The sequence below is a fragment of the Xenopus laevis genome, chromosome 5L (assembly GCF_017654675.1).
Source record: "Xenopus laevis strain J_2021 chromosome 5L, Xenopus_laevis_v10.1, whole genome shotgun sequence".
Taxonomy (NCBI): Eukaryota; Metazoa; Chordata; class Amphibia; order Anura; family Pipidae; genus Xenopus; species Xenopus laevis.
In genome coordinates this window covers 90,814,344-90,831,637 of record NC_054379.1, presented here as the reverse complement: position 1 = coordinate 90,831,637, position 17,294 = coordinate 90,814,344, and the positions used below count along the sequence as shown (strand labels likewise).

The window sequence follows — 17,294 nt, the reverse complement described above, 5'->3', positions numbered from 1 at the left end:
AGGACATATTTCTTTTTTCATCTAAATTGCTATGTATATTACAATGCAAATACAATGAGACACTCTAGTATCAATCCTTAATATTAAAATTCCAGTTTTACAAAGATACATGTTAAATAATTAAATTATGTTCCTCTTGGCATGAACCATTCTTAGTTATGAATGAAATCTTTACAAAAACAATATTTTAACAGATTATTTCTATTTTTACCAAAAAGCCTCCTCATTCATATCATTCCTAAATCTTCACATTTTCCAGATTGTTATAAATAGTTATAAATAACCAGCAGAAGGAATGTGTCATCTTGCAACAGCTGGCAATAAAACCAACCACAAAATCTTTTCAGAATCAGTCCAAGTTTTTGGTAGAGGATGATAAAAGATTTATTGGGTGAGAAAAATAAAAGGAGAATGGGGGAAAAAAACTTAAAAAAGATGTTCTTTCAGAAACCTATAAAAAACATTTGTTATCATTTAACCTAAATAACATTTAAGAAATAACAAGTTACACCATCTGACACATTTTATCTGAAACAGAAATGAAAATCAGAATTGTATCCCAAGAATTATACATAGTAGATATTATAAAGTATGTTTATTTTATGCTTTTGATGTAAGATGAAATACTTTATGATTTCACACTATACTTTGTAGTTCATAAAAGAATAATCAAAGCAAATGTTTCTTTTCACCATGCCGCAGCTCCATCAGAAATCAAATTGCTTGTGAAGCCTTCCCTCTTGATGTGTTTAGTGGTTCCATGTGGGATCTTTCGCCAGAGGGATTGTTAAAAAAATCAAAATGGGTCCTGTCTTATAATACTATTCCAATAACATTGTGGAAATGATGGGTTGGCTTAATGAAAATATATAGTTACAAATATGAATTTAATTTCTCCATTTCCTAAATTACACTGTATAGATTGCCTCATTTTTAATTTAGACTATTTTGTTTTCTATCCACTACAGAAGCTTTCTGCACAACTGACTACGCCCCACCATGGCACATAGAGGTAAAGCATAGGGCAAGGCAACATCAAGGGGGTCGGAGGGCCACTTGTGCCAGTGATCAACCATTTTTAGTAAAATAAATGAAAACAAAATCATGTTCTAACACAGTAATCCCTAACTATTGGCTTGCGAGCAACATGTTGCTCTCCAACCCCTTGGGTGTTGCTCCCAGTGGCCTCAAAGCAGGTGCTTATTTTTTAAATCCTTAGCTTGAAGGCAAGTTTTGGTTGCTAATGATCAACCATTTTTAGTAAATAAATGAAACAAAATCATGTTCTGTATTTAAAATATGTTATTTGATTTTCATATTAAACAAATGAAATCAAAATGACAGCAAATATTATGCAGATAAATAAAAATCCCAAATCATCTTCTAACACAGTGATCCCTAACCAGTGGCTCGCAAGCAACATGTTGCTCCCCAACCCCTTGGGTGTTGCTCCAAGTGGCCTCAAAGCAGGTGCTTATTTTTTAAATTCTTGGCTTGAAGGCAAGTTTTGGTTGCATAAAACTATATCCGAGCCTTCTTTAGATTGCTAACCCACATAGGGGCTACCAAATCGCCAATCACAGCCCTTATTTGGCACCCCAGAAACTTTTTTTTATGCTTGTCTTGCTCTCTAGCTCTTTTTAGAATGAAATATGGCTCACGGGTAAAAAAGGTTGGGTACATCTGTTCTAACATATATAACATGTAAATTCAACATGTAAACTCTTTTGATAACATTTTAAAAAAAAATGTTCTCTAAATATGATGGTTTCATCCTTTTTAAACTCCAGTGCTATGAAAGGATGTATCCAATTTAATTGGATTATATGTTTAGTGGTCCTTAGTTGTATAACTTATCACCCTATAGCCTAAGGGAAAAAGAAAGGGATAAAACAATTCTATGTAATTATTTTATTTTTAATTCGCTAATGTAATATTGTATACTCAATTGAAAAGTAATGTACAGATTTGTTACTCAAATGATTTGATCAAGAGTGATCAAATCACTTATAACCAACATCCTTTTAGTTTCTGTCTGTTTCCTTTTTCCTAATAAATTGTATGCTCTTTTGGGCAGGGACCTCATTCAAACTGTGTATTGAAAACTCCATGCATAGACTTTTCTTTTGTTACTGTATAACATAATATAACTACCGTATACTACTTTATATCAATAAATAAATGCATACATATATACAACACCATTGTTTATTTTTGGAAGAGCTAGAATCATAGAACTGTAAAAACTAGGTCATGTGCATCAAAACAGAAACGTGGCTATAATAATTTAGAGGGGAACTATTACAAAACAAAAATATATTATAAGCTTCATCTTACTGAAATAAGAGACTTTCTGTATATAATCAATGAAAAATTCTGTACAGGTATTGGACCTGTTATCTAGATCTGAGTTTTTCCGGATAAGGGGCCATTCCGTGATTTGGATAGCCATACCTTTAGTCTACTAAAGAATAATTTAAACATTATATACCCAGTAGGGTTGTTTTGCCTTTAACAAGAATTAATTATATCTTAGTTGGGATCATGTACACGGTACTCTTTTATTATTATTGGGAAAAAGGAAAAAATTAAAATCTATGGGAGATGGCCTTCCCGTAATTCTGAGTTTTCTGGATAATGGATCCCATCTCTGTACTGTTTATGAAATAATTAAGTTAAGGTGGCCAATATACGGGCAGATTAAAGCTGTCGATATCGGTCCTTTAGACCGATTCGGCAGCTTATCTGCCCATGTGTGGGGGCTCCCGACGGGTCCAACCGATCGATATCAGGCCAAAAATCGGGCAGATATGGATCGGTCAAGTTTGATTTTTCGTACGATCCAAGACCGCATCGGCTAGTTAATGCGGTCCTGCGACCCGTCGGAGCCCATTCGTAGTATCTTAATCTGATCGTTCAGCCCCAGCTGTTAGTGGGCATATCGGTCAAGATCCGCTCATTTGTCAACCTTGCCAAACTAGCGGATCTTATAGTGTATGGCCACCTTTACTCTTCACTGTCCCCCTCTTAGCATGCTTTGTTTTGATTTTGCTGGAGTTATTTGAGTTAGCGCTAATACATCTGCTAGGAAAGGAACCCCCAAATAATGTTCTAGACCTAGCTGTCAATCAAAATCAGACTCCTGCTGATAATGAAGAGAGACAGGTGCTGAGAATGTGACTTGATTATTCCATAAACAGTACAGAATTTTTTGTTCACCTTTAAATTAACTGTTAGTATGATGTAGAGAGAGATATTCTGAGACAATTTGCAATTGGTTATGTAGCTTTTTATTCAGCAGCTCTCCAGGTTGCAATTTCAGCCATCTGGTTGCTAGGGTCCAAATTACCCTAGCAACCATGCATTGATTTGAATAAAAAACTGAAATATGAATAGGAGAGGCCAGAATAGAAAGATGAGTAATAAAAAGTAGCAATAACAATACATTTTTAGCCTTCCAGAGAATTTGTTTTTTAGAAGGGGTCAGCGACACCCATTTGAAATCTGCAAAGGGTCAGAAGAAAAAGTCAAATAACTATAAAACTATAAAATATAAATAATGAAGACCAATCAAAAAGGTGCTTAGAATTGGTCATTCTATAACATACTAAAAGTTACTTTAAAGGTGAACCACTCTATTATATTTAGAATGTCTCATATCTGAATGAGATAAAGCTAATATTACATTTGTAGTTTCACTGTAAACCCTCTTTAAATTTAACTAAAACATTAAAAATATCAGCACTGCTGTTTTTTGTTAAAACAAGTACATTGTTTTTAGGCAAAAACAAAACACATTTTTCATGGTAGTAACCCTGTAAAACTCACTTATATCCTACAATCAATTGCTTTGCCTTGCTACTGAATAGGTTATATAAAAAAATAGAATTGTGTTCTGTTTTTTAATGAGCAAGTTTTAAAATAAATTAAAGGTTTGCATGCTTTCTATTTTTTTCTAAAAAAAATAAAATATGTTTTTTTTTTAGAAACTCATTTGCAAGGATTCATTTATGATGCAATGCAATGTGCAAACTGCAATTTCAGATACAAATTGCTCCCACAATTGGGAATGCATGCTTATCACAAATTAGGTGCAAATTGCAGCTAACAATTTCAGAATGGGAATTGAGTCATTTCCGGCACGTAGTGTGAAATTGCATTCGTTTGTGATTCTTTTTCTGCAGGTCTGCTCTGCCTATTTATGCCATCGATTCAGTGTGTCAGTAGCTCCCAAAGTCAATACACGCACTTGTTTACGATTTAGAAGAGGCAGGATGGACAGAATGCTACTAATATCAATACAAAGAAGAGCAAAGAGCATGTTTCAATACAAATACCATTGCAGGTACGGTTGAAAGCACCATTATTTCAGTATATTTGCATCAGTTTTAGGGGCCCATTTACTAAGGGTCGAAGTGAATTTTTCGAATTAAAAAATTTAGAATTTCGAAGTAATTTTTGGGTACTTCAACCATCGAATAGGCCAAAATTCGATTAGAATTGAAAAAATTCGACCATTCGAAAACCGAAGTACTGTCTCTTTAAAAAACTTGGACTTCGACACTTCGCCACTTAAACCTGCCGAATTGCTGTTTAGCCTATGAGGAACCTCCTCAAGTTTTTAGAAGTCAAAGTATTTTACTTTGCTTGAAAACTGCCGTTTTTGATCGAAAAAACACTTTGACTATCGAAGTATCAAATTCGATGGTCGAATTTCGAAGTTTTTTAACTTCGGAATTCGACCCTTAGTAAATGTGCCCCTTAGTGTGACTGCACTTGTGGCTGCAGTTCTAAATGAGCTGATAGAATTTCATCAAATGCTACCGGTATGATATTCCCGCAAAAGTGATAGATATAGGAAGAGGGGTGAAATTAATAGTATAAATCTATTTAATATAAATATTTAATACATATAAGGAAAAATGTATGGAAGAGTAAAGCAGATCCGCTGTCATGCAATACTTTATGTAGCTCTTGCAGAATGCTACTAATATAAATATAAAGAAGAGCAAGGAGCATGTTTCAATATAAGTCCCATTGTAGGTACGGTTACAAGCACCATTATTTCAGTATATTTGCATCAGTTTTAGTGTGACTGCACTTCTAAATGAGCTGATAGAATTTCATTAAATGCTACAGGTATGATATTCCCGCAAAAGTGATAGATATAGGAAGAGGGGTAAACTTAATATAATAATTGTATTTAATATACATATTTAATACATATAATAGATAGGGAATAATGTATGGAGGAGTAAAGCAGATCCGCTGTCATGCCTTCCTGTATGTAACTTTTGCTTACAAAATGCAAACAGATGCAAGGGAAGATCCGCTCCGTGTTCCCCTGTGCCTTAAAGGAATTGTTCAGAATAGAAATAAGAACTGGGTAAATAGATAGGCTATGCAAAATGTTTTCAATATAGTTAGTTAGACAAAAATGTAATGTTTTAAGGCTGGAGTGACTGGATATCTAACATAATAGCCAGGACACTACTTCCTGCTTTGCAGCTCTCTTGGTTTCCACTGATTGGTTACCAGGCAATAACCAATAAGTGACTTGGGGGGGCACATAGGTCATAACTGCTTGCTTTTGAATATGACCTGCATGTTACGGATCAATTGCAAACTCACTGAACAGATGCCCCATGTGGCCCCCCTTCAAGTCGCTGACTAACTCAGAGTTTGAGAGCTGAAAAGCAGGAAGCTGTGTTTTATGTTCCTGTTCGGCATCCAGTCGTTCCAGCCTTTATAGATTACATTTTTTGGCTAACTAACTATATGAGAAACTTTTTTTATTTTGCACAGCCTATCTATTTACCCAGTTTGTATTTGTACACTGAACTGTTGTTTTAAACTTGAGGCTGATGGCACACAGGATGTATGCTCAGGTTCTTGTAAAATGCAAGGCAGAGAGAAGTTGATCTACTCCTGTGTGTGTAGCTCCACTAACTGCCAAGGTACCACCCCTGAGTTCACTACATGGACGTAGATCAGCCTAAAAAAGGCAAAAGTATGCATTTTCAAAACTGACATATTTTTAACATATCTCATTCATTCAGAATTTATATATACTAGATTTGATTTAATGACTCAGCATCTTCAGTTTTACTGCAGAAAAGTATGGTGTATAATTTAAATAAATATTATGGGTTTTTCATCTTTTTTCTTCTTTGAAGCAAAATTTAATTGTTTCCAACATATTGTCTAGAAAGATTTACTGAAATACAATTATGTATAATAATGAATTTTCCTTCTAAAAAAAATATAACATCTGTGCTACTTAAAGGTTTTTAATTGTGTAAAATTATGAAACTTTTACAGTAACATGGAACTCCTAGTGGCAGAAAGAAAAGCTAGCTTAATCAAAGTCAACATGAAATGTGTTTCTAATTTACAAATTCGGCAATTTTTCAATAAAAGTTGTTGCACTTTGTCTGATCCATTCTCAAAATACGGAAGTGCTTGAAGCATGACCACCTGCAATAACAGATTACTGTTGCCTTAAATATTACCATATACCTACAATGTGGAGGCGTAAAAACTTCTCTACAAGAGATCTTTGTTATTTTTCCTTAAAGAAAAGAAGTGATCCCAACTAAAGCTAGTTTTCAGCAGCCTCTCTACAATCCAATGCAAATGGCATCAAAGTCTAATGAAAACCTGTTTGCGGACGCTGGAATAGGGCCAATATATACTCTTGGCATACTCCGAGCCCCACGGGACATGACTCATATAAAAAACACAGGGCTGTCATCAGATGGCTGGTGGCTCAAATAAATCAAATTTACTTTGAAAATTGAGGCATACCAAAATTTTATTAGGTGAAACTTTGGCATTTCTTACAGCCAACTTGCACAGATATATTTTTATTACTTACAGCAGCTTAAAGGTATGCTACCAATCATATGCAAAACAAGAAAAGATTGCAAGTTATATGTTTTACCGTGTGAGGGCAGAAAGTTGTGTTTAGAAACTAGTACTGAATATTTTTATAGTAGTGGGAGAAAGACGTGTGGCACCAAACATTGAAACTCGGTGTTTGCTGTATTGGGCTTAATAGTATCTAGAAAATTTTTATATGCACTGTGTTGCAACCCTTGAACACACCATGATAAACAAACTTACAGATTCAAATCATAGTTATCTTTGTAATTACAGGGAAGGGGATCTAATATGCTGAGATTCATTATCCATAAAATTCAGCAAAAAAAAAAAAAAATCTTTAATGTCCAAGTTAAACAAGCAATTCTTTGCTATGCCTGTGTAATAAGACAGCACCATTTGCTTTGTAGAGAATGCTTTGCTGAAAACCATAGCAAACATTTTCAGATAAAAGATCCTATACTTGTTCTATGGCTCGGTTAACAAAATGCTAACTATTATATAGGATATAAAAGTACATTAAGGTACACATATATATTTTCTATTGTTTAACAAATTGCTGTCCTTCCGTACTGTATTTTGTATTTCTGACACAACATTTAACTGCATATTTATTTTACTGGCCATAGTTACATAGTTACATAGTTACATAGTTAAATTGGGTTGAAAAAAGACAAAGTCCATCAAGTTCAACCCCTCCAAATGAAAACCCAGCATCCATACACACACCCCTCCCTACTTATAAATTAAAATTCTATATACCCACATTGTTTTCTAGAAAGTGTAAATAAAACTTCAAGTTATATGTAACAATCTCTATTGGGCCTGGCACTATACCCTAACATAAAATTGGCAATGAATTAAGAAGGCTTAGGCATCAATTTCCTTTCCTGCACAGGACTATAAACTGTGTTTTTGCACAGCACTCCAACACAAAAAGCTGTAATGTCAACTAATCCTCACTGCCACATGTAGACACAGTTGTCCAGGCATACTGGAGGCACATAAGATTAAAGAAAGACACTTCATTTGCATTCATCATGGGTGCCATCTATAGAATGAAAAAAAAATTAATCTGTAGGGTATTTTGTATACAGTGACCTTAAATCCCTACCTTTACAACCTATTATATATGCTAATAGAAGATGCCAAGGCCCACTCATCTGGGACAATGACAACAGTGAACAGGGAATCATGTATTCAACTTACAAAAGCAGAATATAATCAAATGATCAAATGCACTTCCATATATCATAAAACAAAAAAAAATATTCCACGGGCAGAGTGACAAAGGTGTAGAAGTCTGAGATTTCAGACCAAGTGAGAAGCTATGAAAGAACAACTGACAATTTAAAGTACATAAAATGTACCAGCCCTGGGGAAACATAATGCTGACTATGCTGCCCCTATTTACCTTTCCGAGGCACCCTTAACATATGCAAGTCTAGCCGTAATATATTTCCTATATACAGTATATAGGTTCTGCTCTATGGAAACCTTTTATTCAGATAGCTGCAAAAGTGATGTGCCCGCATCCCTTCTGTGTACATCTTCAATTCAGCAGCTGGAATGGGGGCCAGTTGATCTTTCAGCAGTAGAAGTGATGCAGATAGGGAGAGGGAAAGTGTAAGTATGTATTTTTTTGTGCAGAATTGACAGTATTGGCTATATAATCAGCGTAAATACGCTTTTCATGTGTGTTGTTACATAATTAGACAAATATATACCTCATTTTCCCTTTAGCCAATAATAGAATTAGATGTTTAATATGCAGATCACTGATTAGGTTCCATCTTTGGCCATTGCTTTCATGTGGAATAGAAAATGCAGTGAATTGATATTTATTTTGGATAAAGATTTTCAAGTGCTATACCCAAATGCAACACAAGAGGGACTGTGTTTAGAGCACTGGGGATGGTCCTACAAGCAGATGATACAGACTGTTGATCATAAAGATCTATTTTACGTTTTGGTTGTTTTGAATCTGTTATTTAAAAATACAGTACACTGTAGATTTGTTGACATAAAGTTAGTATTTTAAATAGCAACTTTTTATGGAAGTTTTTTTGAATTGATTTGGTTTGTTACTAAGTCATATTTGTGTTCTTTTTTTTTTGTCTTCTTGCCTTATTGTGTGGATAGACCTTATTCAGTTTTGATCCATGTCCCCATATTTTTACATGTGACTTCATATGCACATTTTTGGGGAAGAGAAGTGGTAATGATATAGTGATTCCACATACACTCACTCATTCCTTAAATAGCATAATATTGCGGTGCTAATATGGTTGCCACATTTTGGGGCAGAGAAATTCAGGCAGAGGGCAGGTGACATCAGGGGAGAAGCAGTGCCATTTCAGGGGCGGGATAGTGCCATCAGGGGGTTGGGCGGTGCTATGTACTATGATACGATTAATGAATCGCTGATCATTCACTTCAGAGTGTTGTCCAGATTTCCTATTGAAAAAATATCATATACATTTAGTAGAGATGAATGTGAAAAAATGTCAGGAAAGAAGCAGCTGTACAAAGGATAATAAAGGATAACAGTTTTTATAAAAATGAAAGCTGTACATTTTTTTTAGTAAAGGGGAGCTTTTAGCTACAAGAACCAATGTAGATATCCAGATAGAACTGAAATAAGTAATGACAAGTAAAGGAGTGAACATATAAAAAAATCTGTACCAGATAGGTGATCATGCTTGTGATCACATAACACAAGCATGGCTGTACAATTGTTTTGTACACCTTTGCTGTTAGAAAATTAATTCTCAACGTCCCTTTCCCTCAAACCAAAAACGTGACTGTACAGGGAATTTCTCTTAGGAAATAGAAAAGTGGAAATATTGGATACAAAAATTATAGTATAAAAAAGGTTTGATAAAACAAAAACTGAGCCAATGAGCCATTGCTATTTGGCATTCTTGTAAATGCAATATCTTATTTATTGAGTAGCAAACCTTATATGCGGAATCACAATACAGATTCTGCCCAATTGTACTCAGGTTGCTTGTCTCAAAGTAACTCACCATCTTAATTATTCACCTTCATGGTGTGAAACATATTTGAGTTGTTAATTGGGGAAAGTCATAGGCCCCACATTTGTGCATAAGAGATCATTGCTTTGTGTAAAATAGCAGCAAACTATTTTGAATTAAACCTCAAATTGTTCTTGTTGAGTTTTTAAGGGGAAAACTCAAATTTGTAGAGGGAAAAAAACTTTTAATTGTTAGAGATTTATGATACCCAAAGCTGCTAAAAATCAAAATCCTATAATACTCCATCTAAAACCTGTTGCGGTCATCTAGAAGTCAATAGCAGATGTTCCTGAAGATGTTTCTTAACATCATGATCTGTGCTGGTTTTCTGTCCGATAATCCGATAAATTCAAGTCGTTGAACCAACAATTCGATAAAGTTGAGTTTTCAGAGTGTCAATTCTATAAAAGTCTAACAATTCAAATTGACTCATGAATTTGCTGACTTTTTTTGCACTGCCATTTTTGAAAAGAATTATTGATAAATGAAATTTCAGAAACCTGAATTTTAATTCACTGTTTTTGCAAAACTCAAATCGCAGTAGGAGCTTGAATTTGAATATTGATATATCTGCCCCTTAGTGGTGCCTGACTTCTAATGCAAAGAGCTTTAGTGCAGGGAGAACATTTTTTCTCTTTATCACTCAACAATTAGGCAATTTCATACTTACTCACTTTTAGCAGTAAGACTAAAGTCTGATGAGCTTGCCAAATGATTAGATCCATGCTGCCAGAAAATAGGAATGAGGTAGTGAACACCAGAACTTTAAGATGTTTAAGAAAGGAAAATAGATTCTACCAATAAACTAAACCTTTAAAACCCAGTCAAAAATTTTGCGGAATATTTATTCATCCCAAATTAATAGTAATGACTAATAAACATGTAAGATATTTTTATGTGTGGACAAAAAAATAGACCTTACAAAAACTATTAGAGAGGCACCTCCTTATATCAAGCTCTTCCATATTTGCATTTTCTTTACAATTTTAGCTTTATTCAATTAGATTTCTGGTATACAGGCATTAAGAATTTTCTGTGGGATTTGCTCAAATACCATATTATGATATGACACTACTATTGTTGCCTGGTTTGACCTTTAAAAATCAAATGGTTTACTCAGGGAACAGTATTGGTGCAAAGATTTTTAAGACTACCTTTATTCTGCTTTGAAAATCATTATTTCATTCACTATGCAACCCAAATATCCACAGAGGACCAAATAGGTTACTGGTGAATGTGTGTTTATTTAATCTTTCTAGTAGTTTAGAAAAAGAGAGAAGGGTAGCATTTAATCACTGACACTATCAGTATGAGAATAGCAGAAAGCTGATCTCTATAATATAAACACTCACTTCTGCAATCAGAAAATACTGCATATTAATATATTACTTTAGTATATACATAATAGAGAGTTTTCTTTATTCTGCTGCTTGAAAATGTACCTATAGCATTCATTTGAATCATTATTTTAATAATACAGTATAATACATACTTTTTTCATTAATGCATTGCTGTAGACCACAGTGAATTTGGAAAAACTAATAATATGTCAACTTAATTAACCCTTGCTTACAGTATTTACTGTTATGGTAGTTAAAAAATATTGGTGAGCTGGACTGAAGTCATCCATGTCACCTATAAGGTCAAAGTGCAAACTCATTTATAGCCACAAAGCCATATTGTCTCATGGTAACATGAACTGAGAGTGTTCAGCAAGGCAGACATCCAGACTGTAGCTATTGCCCTTGGATCTCCTTTAAGTGTGACTGCAAAAGTGTTAATGATGGAAAGGTGCCATAAGCAAACACAGAGATTTCCATAGCGAACCTAATGCACCGAGGTTGTATGCATGTATTTTTTTTATCAGTAGCTGAATATTATACTTGTAGTGTTTCACATTTCAACAAACAGCTCCACAGTATTTACTTCTCACTTTTGAAAGTATGGCTTTGCTCATATAGAAGGCAAAGGAGCTTTATGTTAATTGAATCTGAAATACAACGTGCAATCGGCACTCATCTACTGGCAAATGTTTTCCACCTAAGGTGTGAAAGAGGATTATAGACTAAACATTTAAATGTGTAATTGCTGCATTTAATTAGAGAAAAAACAAGCAATTGTTGTCTGTGAAGGACTAATTTAAGTTTGACTCCCACAAGCACGGCTTGATTTTGGATTTATTACAAAGTGTTTATAGTCTTTGACCTAATGTATTTACTTCAGTTCATTTATTTTTGTGTGTGTGTAAATTAGTATAGCTGTATGTTTAATGTTCTGATTTAATACATATCATTTTTTGACTGGGGCTTTGAGAACATTAAAATAATATTAGAATAGTACTACTAATGTCAGATTTAAAAATGACCTAGTTCATAGGTGTTCCTTTTAGCTGTATTGACTATTGACAAATTAAATGAATATCTAAGGACAAATGACTGAAACAAAATAAACATAAATACAGAAAGAGTAAATCATCTTTTAGAAAGAGATGCCATAGCTTTATCTGGTTTCTTTGTTTTTAGAAGCAGTATAAAAGTATGTAGTATTATCCTTGTCAAGTAGCAAGCTTAAAGGGCCAGTAACAACATCCAATGAAGATATATTTGCTTTATGTACAGCTTATTAGGTAATTTACAAAATCCCCCATAGCAACTTATAAAGCGCTAAGTGGCGCATCAATGGAGCACTTGTGGCAGGATGCAGGCAAAGCCCTGTTCTTAATACATGTCATAGGGCAGGTGATAAGTACAGGGACCTGCTACATGCTGCTTCCACCAGCACTCCCTAATATGCATACCTGAATGATGCACTAGTCAGGACTTGTGCTACTCTCAGTCTTCATTAGGGACTTGCTTGCACCCTGCCCATGTGTTGTAAATGTCCCTTTATATCTGTGCAACCAGCACTTTTTCTTGTTGATTTTTCCAATATTGATATACCATAAACTGAATTTGAGCCTCTGAAGCAAAAGCACAGTTTTTCCCAGTGAAACAAGAGTATTTGAATGTCAAGAAAAGTCTTTTTGATGTTACTGGTCCATTAATAGCAAGAAGGGGCTGATTGATCAAATATGGAAATGGGGAAATCATGAAGGATTCCCATCAATTTAATACTTCAAGCATCAAAAAATATAAAAAATGAAAAGATATATATATATATATATATATATATATATATATATATATATATATATATATATATATATATATATATATAGATTCCCAATTTGTTCGAAACTTTCCTGACTGGCAGAAGCATTTTCATGCCTGGAATTTTTTTTAAAGAATTGACATATGTATCAAAGCTGATAAATGTCAGTTCCAGGGCCAAATTTACATAGTGGGCACCCCTAGGCCTGCTGATGTTCCCTCCCTATTCATGCAAATTTTCATCATTGGGAAAAATGGGGATTGGAACATGGGAAATGTAAACTATCTTATCTTCTGTGCAGTCGCAGTGTTTCTGAACCAATGTGGATGTGGTTGGGTAGCATGCCACCCCCTAAAATCCCCCTAAAATCCCTAGGGCTTTCCACAAACCCGGCCTGTTCAATTCATAAGAATGTGTTTGACTGCTTTGAGGAGCCCGGGGGCCGCCATGCTGCTCAGCAGAAGTGCTACAGTGCACCCTTCTAAATCCTGTAAATTACATGCGGGAGAACGAATTCAAACAATTATTTTCCATGCTAGAATTAATTGTTCCAGAGGGGAACATAAATTGTTAAAAGACTCTGGGTTATTTACTAGAATTTGATTTTATATCATTCTTTCAATTAAAAAAGCATGATAAAACCCCTATCCCTGATTTTACCTTATTTATCATCGACTAAATTTGATTGGGAAAAAACTTGATAAAATCAATTGATAACCAGAATCGTACAATTTTTTCGGACTTTTCTCCTTTTTGCCCAAAACCCAAATATTTTTTGTTATTAGGCTAAACCCAGCACAAACCACAATATCCTCAAATTGGGATAGGGACATCTCCCATTGACTTATACAGGACCTTGACAGGTCTGAGATGGTGGATTTTCAGATTCTGTTTTTTTGCAGCATCAGCATTTATATAAATCTATATAAATAAATCTTTAATCAATCAAATTTTGTCCCAAAAACCCCCTTAATATTGTTAAAGGAATAGAAATGTCAATTAATAAAAGTATGTTAAAGTAATTCAAATATAATGTACTGTTGCCCTGCACTGCTAAAACTTATGTGTTTGCTCCTGTGTAAGAAATAACTCCACTGTATGGATGCCTCCATGACTGCACAGCAGATTATTTATATAAAGTATAATAGTCTGTAGAAAATACACCAACACACATCTGTGAACATAAAATTGTTGTGTTTGGTTATCTAGAACTTTAAATTTGTCTACTGAAAAAATTCCAAAACTTAAGAATCCTGAACCAATGGCTGGATTTGGAGCATCAATATCATTTTGTAGACAGTGCTTTATGCATAAACGTAAAACAGTGCAACTATCTTTAAAACATTTAAGTATGTGTGTTAGGGTTTGAGCAGTTTATATTTCCAAGTAATCTCTATCCAGAATATTTTTAACAAAGTGACTCTATCTTTTACATGTGGCAGATTTCAATGTGAAATACTTGCATCTCAAGTTGAATACTATTTGTATAGGGCAGCAAGTGAATAATGGGTGACTGTTAAATAAAACATGATTTAACAAGTTTTAGACTTTTAGAAACTTAAGATGTTCATCAACATTTGTCTGAACCCAATGTTAGACTGTTGGACTCTGTTTTGGATAAGCTGATTAATAAAAGATGATGCCTCAGGAAGGAAGCTTAGATCTTTGAAAACACTGACAAAAAAATGCAGAACGGAATCTACATTTGAAAGGATCCAGTAAAAGTAAACTCATTTACTATGAAACACTTGGCTAACGGTTTCCTATGTTATATGAATGGAAAGCATTGGCCAGAACCTGGCTAAAAAATACTGAATTAATTTACAAAGATTGAGATAGTTTTTCTTTCAAGTTTGAAACTTTATACATTTCCTCTTTGAGTTTCTTCCATAAGGTTTCTAAATATTGCAGGCTTGTACCTTTAGTTTCCATTTTTGACACTGACCAACCAGATATTGTTTTTTTTCCAGAAAAAAAGTTCTTGTTAAAATGGCCATCAAAATGTATATCAAAGAGAGGAAAACAATAAAAAGTATACATTTCAGTCACAACTAACTATTGTGTTAACTTTTAACAAGAGAAAGAAAGGGAGGGAATCTCACTGGGCCACGCCTTTACACTCATTTGCCATCACATATATGTTTGGCAGTGCAACACTACAGTTTGCTATTTAATTGTGTGGTGCTGAGACACTATGGAAGTAGCAGGCACTATTTTTCTTATGAAACACTGGGTTTGGGTTTTGTTTATGCTCAAGCTTTCTGTATGCGGAACTAAGACATCACTTCCATGTTGCAAGTATTGTGCAAGCTAATTTTTCAGGCAGCTCTGCACTGATTTGTTTTAACTGATATTGCTTCATTTGATGTTTAGAGTCTGCTATGATGATGATAATACTATGCAACATATCATCCTGTATAAGAAGCAGCCATATCTATTCACAATTTACAATTTCAGCAGCATTTTGTTGTGCCCAGTATGATTGTCTAATTGTTTATATGAAAACCGTGTCACTTGTAGAATTAGGCACATCAATTACAACATACAGCTTAATTTGTATTCCTAATAAAGATAATGTTTTGAATTCAGCATTACCTTTGAAGCTATTCTAGAACAACAGTTAACTTTTTTTTGAAGTACCCAGTTTAATCCACATTGTACAGCTTTGGAAGAATACTACTCTAATTTTCACATACATCCAAATTGTGTATTTATGGAGACATTTGTGCTAATCTGACTAAAGAACACCAAACTAAAGATGTTACAGATGCACAAAAACAGGCAAAGTTCTTACATATGCATAACAACTGAATGATGCACTCTGTAGAAAAGGAAGATCCATAATGTTAAACACCTAGAAAAAAATCTACAGTATAGCCAGGGTAGAAATATTTTTTTATAGCCAGGGAAGAAATATTTTTTAGGGGCAACTCTACAACTGATTTCAATATGCTTTGGTTATATTGCAGGACTACAAATACATATTTTTTAATTAAAGGGGTGGTTCACCTTTAAGATAACTTATAGTATTTTTTAAGTTCAGGAATTTTTGCAGCAATAAAAATATCTTAAAGGGATGCACATTATGTCATAACAACCCAACATATTGTTTGGGTGTTCCAGCTACTTTTTACTATTGTTTTATCAAGACGTCGTTTTTTATTTTTTTGCTTCATAAAGAAAAAAAAATGCTCTTCAATTCTGAATTGATGAATTTCCATGTACTTCAATATGATAGATACTATTGAGCCTTCAGGTAAACTTTTCACAGTCAAATCCTTGATTAAAAAGTTTGAAGCAGTTATTTTAGCAGTATTGTACATTTTTCTGCCAGAACAATGTTTAGTTAGCAGTTAATAACTAGCTGTCTGGACTTCCTCAGAATAAACATGCTAAATGTTTCATCACATATGTTCTATTCAATTATACTTGTCATCAAATGTTATTATTTAAAGCTAAATATATTATTCACCACAGGCACGTATGATTGATGTTGAAAAGTCCATTATGTATTTAATTAAGACAATGTTATTCTTTTTAGGTAATAAGGAGCTTTACAGTCCAGTTGAAAAAAAGCAAGTAAAGTACCGTTCAAATCAGAAGTCCTTGGGTAATTTGACAGTATTAAAAGTTCATGGAATGCATACACAAATACACAAAGAAAGTAACTGAGTCTATATTCTATAAGCAACTGTATATTGCATATACTTAAAAAAGAAATATAATCCCAATATAATTGGACAATGTGTAATTTGTAAGTAATGCTTGTGTCATTATTAAAAATGTAATAGCACTACTTAATTTTCCCTTGTTTATGACAATTATGCATTGCATTATTTGTCAAGCATCTGATTGGTTTTCTTCACAATAATGTACAGGCTTAAATTATTGGTAGCCCTTACTACATTGTGTGCAATGCAAACCCAACAGTTTTGACTTGAATCTTTAATAAACTACTTTAGTAAATTTATTTCATCTATAATAGCAAATGCATATTTTATAAGTTAGCACTTTAATAACATTTATAAACATGTACAAATTCACTAGTGAAAGCTTTGCTTGAAATGAGGGTAGTTTACATGAAAATAAAGTGCATAAAGCAGATTCTCTGCTATCATGCTATATTATCCAAGATGTAGCTCTCAGGAAGAAAGTGATTCCTCTTATTATACTGTAATATACTGTATTGTAGCTGCATTAAAGTTTCATTAACTGCCTTAGAAA

The 17,294-nt window shown here is 33.8% G+C and overlaps 1 long non-coding RNA gene across 1 annotated transcript; it reads left to right on the top strand.

Annotated features, from left to right (window-relative positions):
- Nucleotides 1-967: 967 nt before the first annotated feature.
- Nucleotides 968-16,845, top strand: LOC121393536. Its single transcript, XR_005961142.1, has 3 exons — nucleotides 968-1,012; nucleotides 4,185-4,345; nucleotides 16,612-16,845. It is a non-coding gene; the product is annotated as an uncharacterized LOC121393536 (long non-coding RNA).
- Nucleotides 16,846-17,294: the final 449 nt, after the last annotated feature.